The sequence below is a fragment of the Dermacentor albipictus genome, chromosome 1, assembly GCF_038994185.2.
Source record: "Dermacentor albipictus isolate Rhodes 1998 colony chromosome 1, USDA_Dalb.pri_finalv2, whole genome shotgun sequence".
NCBI classification, from domain to species: Eukaryota; Metazoa; Arthropoda; class Arachnida; order Ixodida; family Ixodidae; genus Dermacentor; species Dermacentor albipictus.
Genome location: NC_091821.1, coordinates 465,554,112 through 465,574,056, shown reverse-complemented (window position 1 = coordinate 465,574,056; position 19,945 = coordinate 465,554,112). Strand labels below are relative to the sequence as shown.

The following is a 19,945-nucleotide window of genomic DNA, read 5'->3' as shown; positions in this document are numbered from 1 at the left end:
AAAGCCTACGTTACACAATGCGCCTCGTTTCCAGGGTCCTAAGCGACGCATCAGCTAGCACAAGATCCTGCCAACGGAACCAGCTCAACTATGCGAATTACCTAGCGCAAGGTAAGTCAAAGCGAATTCAGATTGAAATGGCAAAAAAATATAGTCATTACATTTTGATGACACGTATATTCGGCTTCAGAACTCAGACCAAGACGTGTAAGAAAACGTTGAACATTCGACGAGTTTGTGACCACAGCCAATGAAATCGCACGGTACAGCGTTTAAAATAATATCACTGTGGTTATTTCTTTCAGCATGAACCGACTAACCCAAGAACAAGTCTTGCTAAACACAGTGTTGTTTCAATATACTAGTATACATGCAGCAAAACGGGATACCACAATCCGTGGGGCTCAGGGTATGGACAAGGTTAGCAATATTTTTAAAATACTGCGATTCGTAAGCCTTCCGTGCTGAATTTACGCTTGACTTGAAAGCATCGGTTGGTTAGTTATTCATATTCAGGTGGGGAACAGCGTTAAGGAGACGGAGAAAAGTGAAAGCACATTGGAAACGACAGGTTGTACTGTGGAGACGACGGCAAGAATTGTCGCTTTCCATGTGCCTTCACGTTTGTACATGTCCTTAGCACTATTTACGCTTAGTTTATGTTATTTGAAGACGGTGACATCTTCCGAGGAGTGTATCCGGCCACAGGTTAGCGTTAGAGAGGGTACCACAGAACTTCGCGCCTGAGAATTCCATAGTAAGTTATCCCAGTCGCCATGTCCCTGTGCCCGCTTCCCTTAAAATGCTGGGAGCCGTCATTTAAATATTCTCTTGCGACCTGATACGTTTTGTCTTCCGAAAGTCGCAATAAGCGGGAAGCCGTAACAGAGCGACGACGCGGTAGCAAGTTGTGCATCGGACGCAATAGTGCTTGCAGCTTTTGAAGCAGTGCTTGTAATAAACGCTCGCAGAAGTTGTACGATTGGCCTGCGCAGCGTTGTCGGACTGGGGCGGAGCTTTGTATGTGATCGTGACTCGTGTAGTGCGACATACGGTACAGAGCCCTAGAGGGGGGAGAGTCAGACGGGCCCATCCAGGCCCTCAGGACTGCTCGCGTTCGAGCTTTCGGTTCAGCTCGAGTTTATGCTAATGCTTGCGTTGGCTCAGTGGGTACGCAAAATCACGACCTCTGAGTTTTCACGCGGTAGTTTTGTTCGATAACGTCAATTCATTTCATTCTAATCTGTCAAAGACCGCTCGGCGGGGGCTATATTACGTAAGTAGTGGGCATACAACACATTACTAATATATAGGTGCATTGTAATACAATAGAAACTTATCAATATCAATCATTATAAGTCTAACTGGTAGTAGATTTCAGTGTACACACAATAGTACTGTGAACAGATTTGTTCATGCAGAAGAAATACGGAGTCAATAAAATGATAAAAAATTAATGAAACTAAAATATGCTAAAATGTCATCAATATAACTTTTTCTCAAAATGCGAGGAAGATAGAGGATTGGGCAGCACTGACTGCGGATTCCCTCTTTGCGTGCCCTAGCACCCATATATCCTAAGAATACAAGACGTCGGACATTGCTTGATAGTCTCATTTTTAGTCGATATGAAAAGTTGAAATAAAAAAAGAACAGTGTCGCAGGGATAAAATATACGGTAAGGCTGGCACCCGTATATGTCGTTTGTGTCTCACTTCGTGCTCTTATGCTTAGCGCGGTAACCTTTGCTTTATTTTGTCCTTTTCTTTCCGTGTCCCATTCTTGTCACGCTGTATTCGCTGTTGCCATCTCCGAACGTGCCCTACTCACAGTCATGCTGTATAGTAAATGACTTCCCATCGTCTCTAAAACAGCACATTCAGAACTATGCCACAGGTGCTGTTCAGAAGTGCCCGTGGCAGCTCTAACAGATTAAAAAAAAGTTGGGTGCTTTTCATTTTCTCAAAAGTCAAGGCTAATCACAAGACAGCACTCTAGTACAGCTTAGGCGTGGTAAAACCCTTAATTCCTTTTGAAAAGAAAACATAATTTTCCGATTAGTGCTTACAAGTTGTGTCAGACAAGTGAGATGGCTGAACGAGAGAGATTTGGGACCACGAGCTCTTGAGCGTATATATATTTTTACTAACACTTCATTAATGTTTTTTTTTTTCGTGTTCAATTCTGGAAAAGGCATTGGTCGCAGTGGAATATTGGTCATCTTGGTTTTGATGTACGTAGATGTACGTGAAAGACGTTTGGTGACATTACATGCAGTTACATTTGCCCTACCTAAAGTTGTCCGTACTAAAGTAGCTATCGATATTTTTTAAAGTAAGGATCTAGACTCTAGGCCATGAGCAGACCTTGCCGTTAAGAGAACAAGGCTTTAGCCAGGAGACAAGTATGTCTTCCAAATTCAAATATGTAAGACGAAGGAATGCTTTTATCCGACAACCGCCGGACAAATATGATTTAAATCTTTCGCATTTAGAAACAAAGTTATATTCTAGTGACTCTATTAAGCGACATTAGGTTTTATGACTTGGAAGTTTTTACAGAAATTACTGAAAAGTAGGAAGCTTCAATATTTGAAGCAAGAAGTTTATAAATACAAACGAAAACAGATATCGCAGTTCTGTAAACTGGAGAGCATCTAAAACGGACAAACATGATATTCAACTTACAGCTTACATAAAATTGTTAGAATATTTACGAGACTATTGCAAAAGCCCTACTCTCAAACTAGTGGTGTAATTCAGAGCAGAGTATAGTACATCAAGTTTATTCGCTTTATATGTTATATAACGTGCAGTTTACAGACTTGTGGTATCATTTGTCATTCCTGAGTTATAAACTTGAAAATCTAGCTGTCTGAAATTTCGCTGTTTTCCCAACATTTTCAGAAATAATTGATGGTATAAATAAAGATATGCTTCGTACAGTCACTAGATATTTACTTTTTCATTGAAATTCAACAAATTCCTTCAAAGTCGGGGCGGTAGTTGCTGATGAAAAATAATTTCTTCGTCTATTTAGATAGAAGCCTCCGTCCTAAACAAAGCTTCTCGGGGCCTCCTACTTAAGTACACGGAAAAGGATAAATCGTTTTTCTCGGCAACAACTCCACTACATTTGATGAGGTTAGTTGCACTTAAGATGACAAGTTAAAATATAGTGACTGTTTCTATGAAATTTCAGATTTGTGCTGTCAATTTTCGAATAAATATTGTCAAAAATCTCACATTTTGAGAAAACGAATCTATCCAGTGTACAAGAGTACCTCAGCAACAAAAAAAATATTACAATTATGTAAATTGCATCTAGTAGTACATCTAAAGGGGACAGAATTGACGTATTATGCATGCCTCCGAAATATACCACGAGTATGCGCGTAAGACTTTTGCAAAAGCCTTGTTAACAATGTGACAAATTCATTTAAGATATAAACCAATTCAGTTTACAGAACTGTGATATCTGTTCTTGGTGCAGTGGCTGCCAATTTGTAAAATCTTGCTTCTCTTTTTTTCAAACCTCGCTTCTTGTACTTCAAACCTACCTATATGTGAAAAATTCTTTTAAAAAATTTATCCCTTAAATAGAAATTTCGCCTCAACAGTCACTAGAATTGAACTTTTTGATGTCAAATTCAGCAAGTTTCATTAAAGTCGGACCAGTTGTTATCTCAGAAAAGAGTTTCTGTTTTACATATATTTGAACAGGTGGCATCGGGATTGCGCCCGAGCTAAAGCTTCCACTTAAGTAAGCCCCTTCCCTCCTTCTTTGTTGTCACCAATCAGCCGTACGTTCTTAGAGACTTTCTATCCCTTCTCCAGTGGCGCAGCCAGTTTTTTGGGAGGTGTGTGGGTGTGGGCACCAACTCGGGGAGAGGAGTGGAGGTGGGGGGGGGGGGTTCTGGGTGGGCAGGCTGCATACTAACCCAGGAATGCCGGTCGGGGGAGCGTGCCTGGTGTCGCCTCTCCCCTGGCTACACCACTGCTCCACTCCCTCTTCCCCCGTTGCTCACTAGCTGACTACTCAGAAATCTACTTCAGGCCAAAATATCTGCTCTTCTTATCAATCACTAGACTTTTCTTTGTCCTCTATTTCTTTCATAAAATAGATTCCAGGAAGCGTCCGCAGCCAAGCTTCAGCTTCAGCGACAATGTTCAGAGGCTGTGATTTACATCCGTCAGGTACGATTTTTCTTACATTTCTGGAGCCGTGTGCTTCCTTTTTATAGTAATCCCTCCAAATGTTGCCCATCGATCCCATGCCTACAGCGCCTATCCTCGTTGCAATCATCGGTGGCCAATATCTTCTGGTTAAATAGCACACCGTTGCTCAATGCAGTCGACCGCAAAAAGAATACGCAGACACACCACGCGTCTTTCTTTTGTGGTGGTAGCTGTTTCGCGCAATAATATAATTACTCACCGTTATGCACCTACTAGCCAAGCAGCGAGTTCTATATCATGTCCACTGTAAGACGAAAGCCTACCCCCATTTCTCCTACTTCCAGTTACTCGTACCTGACGTTAGCCAACTCAATACTACGCTTGCATACTTCCTACTCTCACTACACTACCTATAAGCCTCGGCTGTCGTCGACTGCACATCCCTTTACTCGACACTGCAATGGAACACATGCAACCTTGTTCTACGCACTACATGACAACATGACATGCTGAATTCCATGTATTCTTCATATTCCCAACAAGAATATTAGCTACGCCTGTTTGCAGTGTAAAAAACGCGGCCTTTTTTTTTCTCTTTATGCTTTGGTCCAACAGGAAGAAGCAGGGCAGTCTACAATAGGTGGCTCTATTGCTTCGTATACACCCACAGAAATTGCGGGAGCTGCGGTCGTGCGAACGGAATGCAAGCCAGAGAACCAAAACCCCGAAATTTAGATATGGCGCGCATGGGAGATAGCTCGTGGTGGCGCTCATGCCTGTCACGTCATCGTAATTTTACAGTCCCTGTGTACGGCTTTCTCGCATGCCGCTTACTACTGATAAAGGGCGAAGCTGATCTAAGCTTCTGTCGTGTCCCGAGCGATCACTTGCAGCCCCCCCAAAACATCGCCCCACTATCCACTTCTGAAGCAAGGTATTTTCCCAACACCACACGCAGATGTCATGCATCTCCGCATAAGCATCACAAATAACGCAAATATACCGCGGCTTACAGCGCACATTATGCAGCTGCAACTTGCAGCAGGAACCACTGGCGATATGTTGTTGTTTACACGTCTGTGGTAAGGACGCGCCACAAGCAACCGCTTATGAAAACACTTTGGCTGTTAGCCGTTCATGTAAATATGCACACTTATTAACAAAATGGTACGGTTCTTAGAAAGAGACATCGGCCGCTCTGTCTTTTCTGACCAATTTTTCCCACTAAATGCACTGGGAAACACGGAGATACGCTAACTGGGAATATTGAAATACTCCAGTTTTTCAATATAGTCCCTGAATAATTGAGCCTTCATGGCGTGCATTATGCGTCGCTACATAGAAATGCGCTCTCGTAGCAAGCAATTGGCTTATGCATAGAATGCTGCGTCTGGTAGCATGTAAGGCAGAGTCAGTACTTTTATTTTTCACAGAATAACTTACTTGTCAGTTTTGTAGGCGCCGTAGACATCGAACGAGGTCACGTGGGGCCAATGCATTGTGCCTTGCTGGCGGCCATTAAGGCAGTTGACACAAGGTCACTGTGTTTAAGGGCCTGCAGGTTAAGATTGCATAATATTTATTTCGCGACCTGCTTAATCATGCTAATTGTTACTACATGATAACTAAAATAACTATGAATCTATTTATACCAACTGTAATTATAACACTAATATTGTAGTAACTAATAGTAATATGGAATGCAATAGTTAAGTTAGATTATACATACACATATATCGGGAACCATAACGGTGCATTCTCCTGGTCGTTTCACACTGCTCCGACGCGGCTGCGGAGTTCATGCAAGACGGCACTATAGGCGTAATTTGGGAGCATAAATGGCCTCGAACGCGTCGATTATGACGCCAGATGCATGATCGCGACTGAGCCTTTCGTTTTCGTAATGAAACTACGAAGCTTTCTTCCATGACTTCCGTAGCACATATCGATTATGTTGTGATGAAACATCGATATAGGCATCCTGAACTTTTGTGTTATTCAAGATCTCCGTGAGTTTTTACGGGCCTCCCTTGCCGAATTGAGAGCTCGGAGAAGTATTCAGAGAAATTAGCAACCCCGAGTAAACGCCAAATGCGCACGAATCTGTGCCACGCATCGCTAAAGCTAAAACGGTCACACTAAGCTGTACAGTTTATGGAGCAATTGATTCAGTAAAGTCAGCCAGCTCAGTGGATAGGCTGTAGTCCTGCAGTGGACATAAAAATTGGCTGCTGCTGCCGTTGGCGTTGATGCTGTAGCGTGTTTTCTGTTGCATATTGGTTGGGCATCCCACCGTTCCAGAGACCGAAGGACCGGTGCCCTACTGCCAGCTCGGCCGATGGCCGACTACGGCCCGATGTGGCCATTGCGGAGCCGTTGTCCAGACGCTTACGCAGAGCCGTCCCAGCACCCTGGCGTGGCTCTCCTGCAGTCTGCTCACCCTGCTTTGGTAAATAGTTTTTAAGCCGGGAGTCCTGCGTGTCGAATAATCACTCGCGCTGCGGAAAAAAAAAACCTTTAGCAGTTATATATCTTGTTCGGGCAGAAATTATTTTGTTCTGCTGATTATTTAATTTCGCGACTTATCGCTGGCGTTTCGTTTTGTAGGATATGTGATGAAGAAGACGCGCTTCTGGGCGGTCGCTGTGTCAGAGATCACAGCTCGTGCTTATGCGGAATTGGCCAGGTTTCTCCAAATCAAATACATTTGGGGCGATTTATTTAGGCCTCAGAACATCGAGAAAAGTCAGGTGCTTCCGGCTAAGCACGAGCTCTGATATCGCGAACAACGACATCCCAGGAGCGCATCTTCGTCTTGATTAAAGAGGAAATGCTTTTCGGCCATTTTACCTTACTTTCTTAAACTCCTCGGTCGCAACTTCCGAAAGTTTGACGCTTATGTAATGTCGTAATAGGCGGTGTCACCACGCACGTCGCGTCTGACCGTGTACACTAAAAAAAGAAAAAAAAAGACGCACCAGCACTAAAACCAGGCAAAAGTTCAGTGCTAAAGGACACCGATGTGTGAGTTGCATTAAACGAAAACAATACGCAATATCAACAGACCTCATCGACTTTTGCGGCTCCTGACTCACTTAGAGCGACAACAGCAGTCAGTCACACAGTGGACGCCGGCCATCTGCCCAAGAACGACATATCACCGCGAGAGCATTGAGGCTCCCATGTCGCAGAATATCTGGTGTCGGCGTTCGGCGTCCCCGTGAGTGAGAGTTCACAAATATATTTAGGTGTGTATATATGCCACGCCTCGCTATATGTCATGAGGTATGTGCGGGTTATGTTGCGCACCATTATATCCCCAAAATTTGCTCATACGCTGTCTTACATTCTTGACAAAGTTATTCCTCGTATTTATGAGAATGACAGCCCATAAACAAATGACATGAAACGAAAACATCGACAGCGCATGCGTTTTATATTAAATCTTCTGAGACTGAAATATTAAAAGTGTGAAGCAATAACGGATACTTGAAAATGACGTAATTTCTTTTGGCGCGGCTGTGCATTACCTCCGGGATCGGCCCACGCAACAGGCCGAGTTTCTGTGAGAAAGCTCGCCTTCGTGCATAGCGGTCGCCGCCAGCGTTTCCCGGTAAACGTTGGCGGTTACATAAGCTGCAGTTGCCGGGAAGCGTGGGAAGCAGTCAGGGATTTTTGAACGGCATCGATTTCCTGTCTTAAAGGCGGAGCTTAAGCTTCCTCCAACTTTTCTGCCTACTGTAACCTCCGAAATATATATGCACAAAAGAACTTGTTGTTGCCCTAGTATAATGAACGAAAAGGGTAGCACGACTTTTGTTACTTGCCGAACCACGTGAAGCCAACAGATAATAAAGCTAAGGAAGGCATAGGGGAAATGATTTTCTGTTCTTAAGCGATTGGTATTCTTTGCGAACTTCACCCCGTTTGCGACATGTTTGCATATCTGCGCGTAACCTCTGCCTCTCCAACTTGGGTCGATAGGCAAGAACGGCAACGGCGAGCGGCGCTGCTGTGCCTAGAGTCACTGACTCTAACTGCTTTGGCATGAGAGCGCCGTATTCGGAGCAACATTCAACTAGCGACTGTACGCCTCTCCCATCTCTCGTTCGCACCGCCTTGATTGCCTCTTGCACTGCGCGTGTTTGGGCACGCTTCGTACCGCGCGGGGTGTGTGCCCACGTGTGTGCGAGTGGACGTTTCATTCGAAGGACGGTGTACACGCTTCTATTTGCCTTTAAGAAGATGGGTAATTATTTTTATGGCTGCAATGCGGCGAAAGGGCAGCGTCTGCTTAGCCATATAAGTGACGCCGAGCAGGTGATTGGAAACGAAATCGTATGTGCCGCCGGAAAAATCGTCGGCACATACGATGCGCGAGCTAAAGTCATTTTTGCAGTTTCCCACAAGATGTTTGCTGCAAATCCGTGTTGTCTCTGATGGCGGCAACGGACTTCCATCGACACTGTGGGGAAATAAACAAAATATATCACCGCATAGCAAAAGTACGACATGCGCACATAATTTTAACTAGTACGTCCCCTACAATACAGAATAGATGCAGGAATGTAAATAGCTTGGGCATTTTTTAAGAGAGCTCAAGAGACGAAAGTTGAAAGTATTACTAATCATTTCTGCCTTAGCAATGAGGCGCGACCAAGACGCGGGCGTGTATCGTCCAGTAACTCGATCGATCGGTACAGTGGTGATGCAGGAATGAACTCCGGTCATGTTCAATGCATCTTGCACATATTCAATTCCTCGGCACGCGCGAACTTCGGCCACTACTAGCGCATGCAACAGAAGTGGCTTCCATTCTTGGGCAGTGCACACAGAAACGAAACACGAGAAAGAAGACAGGACAAGCGCTGGTCGAACAACTGAAAATTTTTATATGAATAAAGGGATTATATACCGAATAATCATGAAATTCATGTGGGTTACATATCAAAACCATCATACATTCACGAGTGATCAATGAACGAGCTCGCTTCGTTTGCCAGTTGTTTACTTCTTTCAGCGCACCGCAGTAATCCATGTCTGTCGTCTGCTTTTGTCGCACTATTTTCTTGTGAATCGGCAAAATTTCACTGGTGGCATCAACCCCTTCGTGTTTACATTACTGTCGTGACAGTTAACAACACAATAATGATTTCCGGTCATTCGAAGAGGCACCGTCGCCAACAAGAGACGTTTCGCGCGCAGCGGGAACTGAACGCGGGCGCGACCGTGAAGGGAAGCGGTGGCGGAAACATACACCTATGGTGACTCCATAATACGCCCGTTGGAGGTGAAATCGTTCCGCCAGGGGAGAAACGAGCGCTGGCGTCTAGGATGAAACTTGGCGTGCGGACGTCTGTGGGTAGTAAATGGTCAACTGTGTAGAGCATCGGGCTATTGTACCGAGAGAACCGCGTTCAAGGCCAACTGTCGAACCAACTTTGGTCATCGGGTATGTGACACGGGGTATGTGCTGCTCTTTAATAAACCTCTTTGGCGCGATCTTGGACGACAGAGTATGTGCCAGTGGGTATGTGCCGCAGTTAATTGATTGATTAAAAACAATATATTTGCAGAATATTCGTAGAACTCGTGGGTGGGCCGCCTAGTCCGGTAGTCCACTGGTTATTGCTGCTGCGCCGGCCTTCCCCACCAGCCAGTGCTGACAGTCAGGGTCATCGCTGAGCAGAATAGCCTCCCAGTGCTCATCTGAGGGATTTGGAATGGGGTTAATTATGGGATTAAAGTGGCAAGCCCACACCATGTGGTAGAGGTTTGCTACCTCTCCACAGTGTGAGCATTGCGGGGAGTATAGTGAGGGTACCACTGGTGATACTTAGCTGGCGTTGGGTATGTGTTGGTTTGTAGTCTCCCAAGAGTGTTCTCTTCTAACTTATTGAGGGATTTATGTGGTGTTGGGTACTTCTTCCTGGCTGTTCTGTATGGTGCGAGATTGTCAGCATAAACTGCTAAAACAGTTAGGTCGCAGCACCCTTCAAGGTCATCAGGGGGAGACGCCCGGTATAGAAAAGCTCGGGCATGCCTTTGAGCGGCTTCATTTCCTCCAGGTAGTTCCAGGTGACCGGGAAACCAGATGACTGAGGCTTGGCTGGGTGGGTGCTTAGTAAGCAATGACAACCCTGACCTGTGAATTAATCCATTATTGAAGTTGCGACAGGCGTTCTGGGAGTCAGTGAGCACATTGGCGTTGGGATTAGATGCTATAGCTAATGCAATAGCTGTTTCCACAACATACACCGAGAAAATCCTCCGGATGATACATCGTATCAGAAATAAGCAGCATGGCATGACGGAAAGGGACGACATCCGCTTAGTCCAGGCTTTCGTGATTTCTCGGATAATGTACGGGACGGCATTCCTTAACCTCTCCAAGTCGGAAATTGAAAAGTTGGAGACACTGATCAGGAAGGCCTACAAGACGGCACTGGGGCCACCAAACTCCAGGACAACGGCAAAGCTCATGGCTTTAGGACTACATAATACCCTCAAGGAGATGTGGGAAGCACAATGCCTCTCACAACTCAATAGGCTCGCACTCACCAAACCAGGTAGAGGTCTGCTCGAAAAGATCCATATTAATCTGCCCCATACGATATACCAAAGGGAGGAGGTACCACGTGATGTGGAGAGACGCGCCAACGTGTACCCCATTTCGCGCACATGCGTCCCGCATATAACATCGAAAGGAGAAGAGCAAGAGGGGAAGCCCTGCAGAAGAAATGGGACGAGCACCCTAACATCCTTTACGTGGGCGCCGCAGGGCCAAAGAATGGAGTGATAACTATTGCCGCAGTTAAAATTTTGAAGTCTTTATCTACAATGGTCTAGCAAAATATCAGTAGACAGCTTGGTGAATGTGTTTGGTATCGCAAACTCACATGTGCTGGTTTGTGGGGACTTCAACGCACATAACGTCATCTGGGGCAGTGAATATAATGATTCCCGTGGAAGCATCATAGAGTCTGCCGCAGAAAAAAGTCATCTTATCGTGTTAAATGATAGCTCTCCAACGTTCTTGCGGGGGTTTCGTTACTCAAGCTGTATAGACGTCACGCTCTGCTCACAAGACCTTCTTGATGGCGTTGAATGGTCAACGGACATAGAAACGGACGGTAGTGATCATCTTCCGATCCTGGTAAAACATCGCCTCATACGGAGTGAGGGGACCCGGCGCTACTTAAAATATACTAATTGGCAAAGTTTTCGTCACCACGTAAGTAACTCATTGGGCGAAAATCCAAGCTTTCAAAGTTTTGCAAATATCTTGTGTGAGTCTTACGAGATCTGCACAAAGTCAGCCATTGTTTGAAATGAATACGCTGCAGTCGACGGGGAATATGAATGTCTAAGAGCAATTAGAGGACGCGCAGAACGGGCTTACCGCCGCAGTGGAAAGCTGGATGACTACAAGATGGCACAGAAAGTTCGGTCAACTTCACGCAGACGCTTACAAAAATTAGGCACGAGAAGGTGGCGAGAATACTGCGCGTCGTTGTCTCCCTTTACTCCATTTCCCAGAATATGGTCAATTGTCCGATCGTTTAGTGGTCCAGTTACCCAGAGCCATCCCTTCCGAGCCCTTGCCGTAGCTCGAAGCACTCTGGAAACATCTGTTGCTGACGAATTCTGCCAACTTATATCCAGACCAGGAATTCCGTCCACTTGCCTACAATTTACAAGTTCGATAACACTAGCAGAACAGAAAGTTCGTGCGTGCTTTATGTCACAACATCCTCAACGTGACTGTGAGTTTAGTCTAAATGAATTGACATGTGCTCTTTCGTCATGCCGTACAAAGACAACCGCAGGCCCAGATGGTGTCACGTATATGATGTTAAAGAACCTAGGTCCTGTAGGAAGAATGACTCTTTTGGAGATATTTAACGACATCTGGATAAGAGAGACTCTGCCAGATTCATGGAAATTAGCCCGGGTAATTCCAGTACTAAAACCAGGAAAGATTCCCCTTTGTCTTGACTCCTACCGACCCGTCAGCCTCACAAGCTGTTTTTCCAAACTAATGGAGAAGATGATAGACTGTCGACTGCAGTGGTGGTGTGAACACACAAATATATTTTCCAATTACATGACCTGTTTTCGACAAAATCGGTGTACTATGGATTCAGTATTAGACATTGCCACATGCGTTGAACATGAACGAAGTTGCGGAAATGTGACAGTAGCAGTATTTTTAGACATTCAAAGAGCATTCGACACTGTAAGTCACATACACATCTTTGCTGGTATGTTCGAGCTTGGCCTACACGGTCGAGCACTACGATGGGTATCAAATTTCTTGAAAGACAGAAAAATATTTATGGAAACAATCGAAGGCGCGAGTAATTATCACAGCATCACACAGGGCGTTCCGCAGGGCAGTGTTCTCAGTCCGTTTTTATTCAACTGCGTCATGGCAGCCTTGCCACTAAAACTCCCGTCTGGTCTACAGTATTCGCTGTATGCAGATGACATCTGCATATGGGCCTCTGGATCTCATATACAAGACATTCAAACAACGCTGCAAGAGGGTCTTGATAGTATCGACACCTTTTTAAAAGAAAGAGGCATGAGTCTTTCATACGCAAAGACAGCCGTACTTCCTTTTACTAGACGACAGCTGAATAATTTCCAACTTACGGTTAATGGGCAAAATTTGATGTTTGTGAAAGAGCATAAATTTCTTGGAATTATTCTTGACCGCCAGCTAACATGGGCTTCACACATCCGCGCAATTGAAAAGCAGACCAATGCAGTAATAAACGTACTTCGGCGACTCGCAGGTACAACGTGGGGGGGATCAGTCTCTTCGCTACTACAAGTTCATAACGCACTCATAAACAAAAAAATTGCTTACTCGGCACCTATTCTCCATGGTTTATCGCAAACTTCTGAGGAACATCTTCAACGTTTACTGGCAAGAGGGCTGCGAGTGTGTCTTGGGGTTCCGCAGGCTACCTCGAGTTCTTTAGTAATTGCTGAAGCTCGTCACCCACCATTTCCAGTCATACGAACGGTTGAAACATGACGAAATATTCATCGAATCTTAACCCAGCACGAGAATCATCCATTAAACCTCGCGCTTACCGAAAGAAACAAAAGCAAAATTCACGATGTTGTTCGAGAACATAAAGCATTATTACCAAGATTTGAATTATGCAAAGTGGATGTTTGCTACCCTCCCTGGATGTTAACATGTCCTAAAATAGAATTATCGGTTGACGGGATTATATCTAAGAGAGACATGTTCATAGTAGCCGTCCAACAACTGGCACTCTTCCAAATTTACTCCTTATATCCCCAGTACATACACGTTTATACAGATGGTTCGTGTCATAAAAATTCCTCGACTTCAGCATTCGTCATTCCACATTTAGCGCTAGAGCAAACATTTAAATTATCCCGAGAGACGTCTTCCACTATGGCAGAACTGTTTGCAATCCTGTGTGCTTTGCGTTTCATAGCATCAAAAGAACATTCGCAAAAATGGGTTATCTTTAGCGATTCGCAAGCCGCTCTCACATTACTACAGAGCAATAAGAAAAATTCTTTGAACACTTTGCTATTGTATGAGACACTCAAAGAACTTACAAAAGCAAGCGCAATGAACCATGTAATTGCATTCCAGTGGATACCTGGGCACTGCAATATTCCTGGAAATACTGCAGCGGACGCAGCTGCGAATCGGGCGCACAATAACGCGGAGACAACCAATCTTCCTCTATTGCGTAGTGAAGTCTGTGTGCTCCTGAGACAGATTTCTTATCGCCTCAGCAAAACTACCTGGTTTGATCAGCAAGCTAAAAACTCTGACTTATACTCTATAGACCCATGTATAAACTTAACAATGCCGGAAAATCTAAGAGACAACAGAAAATTTGAAACATTGGTACACCGCCTGCGTCTTTGTACTGCATTCACTAAACACTTCTTGTACAGGATAAAACGTGTCTCTAGTCCACAGTGTTCTTGTGGCCATGCAGACGAAGATGTGCATCATCTTCTCCTCGAGTGCACTAAATACAATCCACAAAGAAGGGTACTGCAAGCAAATTTGTTGATATTAGACAGAAGACCATTCACTCTAAAAAAAAAATGCTTGGCCCATGGCCAACTGCGGGCCTTCAAAAAAAGAGCGCTACTTGCTCTGAAAAAGTTTTTAGAGGAGACCAACATTTTGGGAAAATATAAGGTATCAGATGATCCGAATGCGCTAAATGAGTAACATAAACGTTGTTCGTGATTCATAATTGGTTTATGTGGCGATCGCAACTTTTATGCAATATGTATAATTCTGTTCTGTACTTGCAGTGCATTACATGTGTTGTGTGTTATGGCTGTTCTAAATATCTGACTTTATATATGCGTACGTGGACTGAAGTAATGCACAGAACTATGCGACTCATGTACTGTTGGACTGTATATTTTTTATTCATCCAGTGTTCTACTGAGTGCCACATTTCGTGTCGCTATTCTCCCTTTTTACGTAAATTTGTTTCCTTTGCCAAGTGACAAGGAGTAGCCGGTGCCACCATAAAGGCGCCAACCTCTCCTAATATTCATTTCAATAATAAATAAATAATCATACAAAACAGATCATCACCAATTATACACCTATCGGAAGATAGATTGCTAATCCCTATATGGCCGCCAATCGTATTGCAAAGAACTGATGCGCCGCAATTTTTTTATTGTAGAAATGATAAGCTAAAGCGACATGACATTGGACGAAAAAACAACTTGCCGTCGGTAGAATCCTAGCCCACACTCTCCGCATTAAGCGTCCGTTGCACTACCAATTGTACGTGTACGAGATCTAACCTTGGGAGTGTTAGCCAGCGCCACTCGTAGCCACGGTCGCATATGAAACTTCTGACCGATGGCAGGTGGGCACGTGCTGTGAGACACATATTTGCCGCTAAAAAGACGCACACGAAAACAATTACCACACCAAAAAGAAAATAGTCACGACGACGTGGTTTGTCACGATTGATTTTTGTCGGGTCAGTGCTTCCTTGTGCATCCTCTTAGCGGCAATGATGCCTCACTCACATACGCACAGCAGCCTCCACCACCTTCGGGTTCTACAAGTCCCGCATAAACAGCCACGTACGAATGTTGAGTCGTATCTCAGTGGTTAGACTGCCCGGACCCAAAATGCTCATTGCAAGAGGGACATATATTCGATGCCGAATTGTGTTCATACCCAAAGTCTTGTTTTTTTTGTCCACCGTATGTTTAGGGTAAGGCTCAGTGCGAAGATGTTATGCGACGAGGGAGCGACGGTGGTGCGACGGCGATGGTGAAACGAAAGGGACAGACGAAAACAACCAATGTAGTGTCGAGCTCGCAACTACAGCTGCCGTAAAATTAAAAAGTAAAATAAATTCAACTTACACGATAGCCAGAAACAGACCTAGATGGCTGACTACAAACAATGATGACGATTGCGTGAATGTAATACATCATCGATGCAAAAAAAAGTGTTGACAGATATCTAAGTACTGAAATGCGGAACTATACTTCAAATGTCTCTTAAGGTAAAAAGTCAGAACTATACTCTCTTAGGCAAAGTTACACCCTTTGGTTCGCCCCTTCTGCCACACAACGATAATCGTTATCTGCCGTGATGCGTTTCCTTTCTTTAACGCTGCGAGCCCGGAACCTCCCAGTAACGAACGGCACGCGCGTTATCAGAAGGGGCACTCTAAAGGGTGTAAACTGTTCTATGTTGATAACGCGCGTGCCGTTCGTTACTGGAAAGTACCGGGATCGCAGCGTTAAAGAAAGGAAACGCATCAAGGCAGATAATGATTATTGTTTTGTGGCAGAAGGGGCAAGCCAAAGGGTGTAGCTTTGCCTAAGAGTGTAGGCCCTTCACTAACGAAGCTCAAAGCACACCTTTTTAGGCATCGAAGTGGCGCTGGCAAAATAAAAATCAAGTAAAACCTCTTATTATGACATGCATCTTGACATTATGACGCACGCACGCACGCACGCACTCCCCCCCCCCCCAAAAAAAAAAAACATACGATTCTTTGTGTGGGATTTCACCACAAGTAGTACGGTAACGAATATATCTGTGACTACTGGGCCTTGTAAGTGATAAGTGATTTTGTAAGTGATAAGACGACTTGCGACTCACCGTGAAAAATGATCTTCAAGCAGTTATTTGAACGGACGAACGACTTTTATTTAGGAATCGATGGCTCCGTGTGGCCTTTAGTGAAATTCCGGAAGAATGAAATGGGTTTATAGATAACGGCCGATGCGTACCACCTGCTCAAAAGATGAGATGCTCCGAGACTTCGGGCTTCGGAGCAGCTGATTGTAGTGAGGATGCAAAAAGAGAACATTGTATCTAGTTCATCTTAAGTTTCACTTTAGCTTATCAAATAATCAGCTGCCAGAATTGGTGCAAGCTTAACGGCAGACTTTTAGCAGGAATTCTAGCATGTCGGGAAGCCTAGCCTTTTGAAATAATACTAGTTGCTAAATATTAACCCTTGATGCAAGGACAAACCCCCGCAATAAAGGAGCAAGACGAAAATTGCGCTAACTCTTTAAAAAAAGTTATGGGGTTTTACATGCCAAAACCACGATCTCATTATGAGGCATCCCGTATAGGGAGACTCCGGAAACTTGGACCACCTGGGGTTGTTTAACGTACGCCTAAATCGAAGTACACGGGTGTTTTCGCATTTCGCCCCCATTGAAATGCGGCTGGCGTGGCCGGGATTCGATCCCGCGATGTCGTGCTTAGCAGCCCGACACCACAGCCGCTAAGCAACCACGGCGGGTGCGTTAACTCTTTAAAGAGACATTCAAGATTTGTAGCTGTAATATTAAATTCCATTTACGCAATACCGAAAAGGTCGCTCTTACCGTAAGAGCAGGCTTGATGCGCCAGGAATGAAGCAAATACGAAATAAGCGTTGCGACGCATCTTTGAAGCAACGGATTTAGCATACTGCGGCGTCAAGAATTTTAACCCGGCCTGCTCGGGCCCAGGCAATTACTTATTCGTGAAGATGCGCTGCATTGCACTTTAGGAGAGCCAAAGACGAAGCTTAGCCAGTCTCACAAACTCTTACTAAGCCACGGCGGCCCAAATGTGAGGAAATAGTTTTTAATTCGTGACGTCACACCGTCGTATCCTAGCAAAGGTTTCGGCGCAAAAGGCATCAAAGGGAACTTGTAGGTTAAATTTTTCTTCTAATGACCAACCAGTTAAGGCGAAATTACGCAGAATGAACCTTCGAAAGAATACTTTGTTTGCTTAAAGAAATTACGTGCTTCTATTTAGTGTCCCTTTCAGTAGACGTTGGTCAGCAAACATTTATTACATGATAATTGGAATAACAAGTTCTTGTGCAAACATCTTAGCAGGTGTACACCAAGAACGTGAACGGAGAGTGAAATCCCAAGTGACCGGAAATATTTTCAAATTCAGCCTTACCTTAAGCTGATGCTGAATTGTACCCAAAAATGAGTTGAATCCTCACAAGTTTGCACGAAGATCATCGAAAGCTTTTGAGAAACCTCTCCACAAGCTCCAGAGGCGCGCGCCTAGTCCACCAATATTGCTTGACACTGCAGTAATTAATAAGCGGCGGTTATATTTTAACACATGCCCTTTGGGACCCTGACAAGCCTGCGCACAAGGTCTTCTCGGTTCTTGCGAAGTTTCGCCTCGACCCGTCTTTGTCTGCCTGCGGCGAGCCTTCCAAACTCCTGCACGCGGCAATGAACCCTGGCGAAACGGGACGTATTCTAGCTGTTCGCATATTTTACGGCCGATTCTGCAAAATGAAACAGTAGAAAAGTCTGTCATGCTTGAGCGTGACTTAGGTTGCTTGTAGGGTGTCGAGCGCATATATGCCTCGTTCCTCAAATAACGGACAACCTGTCCGACTTTCGCTTTAGTTTTTCCGTAAGCCAGCAAAGGTGTTTATTCTAGTTAGTGGAACTCTGGACTTGTTGTTTCAGGATCTTCGGGTTGTATGTAGCGCAGAGGGAACGACCACAAAAGAAGGAGCGGACGACACGCTTTTTCTGTCGTCTGCAAGTTATTCTTTTTTTTAGTGGACGTTCCCTCAGTGCTGTACAAATAGAAGATACTTCTTCTACCTGAAGGTATTGTCGTAGCGTTAGACTACGACATTAATAAGAAATAACGGTTACTGTTTCGTCAAGTAATACCCCCCCCCCCCCCAAATCATTGTTTTAAAGAAAGAAGAAACGTACTCCCGTTTTCGGGTTATTACACTTGCGTGCCCCTTTACGCATTCCCTGCGCACTCGTTCTTGCGCAGCTTTCCTTACTGCTGCTGTTGCATACCGCTGGCGCCGCTGTTCGTGCCTGGCTGCCAGCAAGTCACCCACCGGTGCCCCAGTTGTGGATTCGTGCTGGCAAGTACCGGCCCCTGGTAGTTGGGACGTCGTCACCGTCCGGAGGACCTGCCGCTGTACCCGTCGTCTGGCGGTCGCACTTCTGGGCTGCAATGACTGCACCTGGGACGCAGGGCACATTGCTCTTGAATGCGATTCGGCTGAGCGGAGAAGAGTGTAACCAGCCGACGTGTATCGACGCAAAGTGCCATTGAAACAAAAAAATGCTAAAAGAAAAAGGAGTGCAAAAAATTCTGTCGGGTTAAGAGCGCACGTATGGGCACGAGCGATCGGCACATGGTAGCAAGATTGCAGTGAATAATTATAGATTCACATTTTTTTAATCGAAGTTGGTTGTTGTTTAGTAAGTTTGACTTCGTAGTCCTACAACCATTAGCATTTGTATTTTATTAACTGGTTCAAACTTATGCTTTGCGTCTGATGCAATTCTTAAATCACGTCAGTATAAGTGATATTGAGTGTGGTGGAAGAGGTGAAGATAAAAGAGGCAGGGAAATGAATTACTTTGAAGCTGTCGCCACGCTACGGCATCCCTTCTCGGTTAAGGGAATTATGTGGTAGAGGGAAGTGTCTCCTGGTATCTCTGTAATATTGTAGAGTTTCAGATTACTTCGGTGGTTCTCTCGGTGCGTCGTCTGGGTCGGACATCTCTTCCAATGGCGCCCGGTTAGCGAGCTCTCGGGCTGACGCATTAGCGCGTTCATTAGCATGGAGCGAGGCGTGTCCAGGTGTCCAGACAATACGCACCCTGTGTAATGCTGTGGGGTTTAATGATGTAAGGATGTGGTGTGTGTAGGGTGTCACCCTCCCTTGTGACAAAGTCCTGCAGGCGGTCTGTGAATAAGTGACCACTGTGATGGTTCCATCCGGTGCCGGTATGGCTGAAGCGTGTACGATGCCTAGGGCGATAGTAGCCTCTTCCGCCGCGCCACTGTCCACACTGTTGAGCGTGGCCGGAGCCTTCAGAACGTCTGTACTATCTAGTACGAGTAGACATAGGGCACATTTCTGTGGGTAGCGGGCCACGTCGGTGTATAGGACCCGTGAGTTCTTTGTGTCATCGCGAAATAGTCGAGCCAGGGTTCGTGCTCTTGCCTTTCTTCGGCCTTTATGATGGTCAGGGTGCAGATTCCGGGGAATTGGTGCCACGTGAATTTTTTGCGAATGCTAAGCGCAAGAAGTGTGTGATTTTCCTATGGTGGTTTTCTTGGTGTTTGGTATCCTAGCCGAGATCGAATGTGGCACCCTTGCATTGTTCGTTGCAGACGTTGCAATTGGCTGTTAAGATGGTCTTCGATTAGTTCGCGGATGGTGTTGTGCACCCCGAGTCGTAGTAGG

General features: G+C 45.1%; 1 long non-coding RNA gene across 1 annotated transcript in view; it reads left to right on the top strand.

Annotated features, from left to right (window-relative positions):
- LOC135905634 (uncharacterized) overlaps positions 1–18,935 on the top strand; it is a 30,222-nt gene extending 11,287 nt beyond the window's left edge. The window contains exons 3-6 of the long non-coding RNA XR_010565435.1: positions 35–111; positions 4,124–4,196; positions 6,480–6,627; positions 18,511–18,935. This is a non-coding gene — a long non-coding RNA (uncharacterized lncRNA). The remainder of the gene's footprint in view (positions 1–34; positions 112–4,123; positions 4,197–6,479; positions 6,628–18,510) is intronic.
- Positions 18,936–19,945: the final 1,010 nt, after the last annotated feature.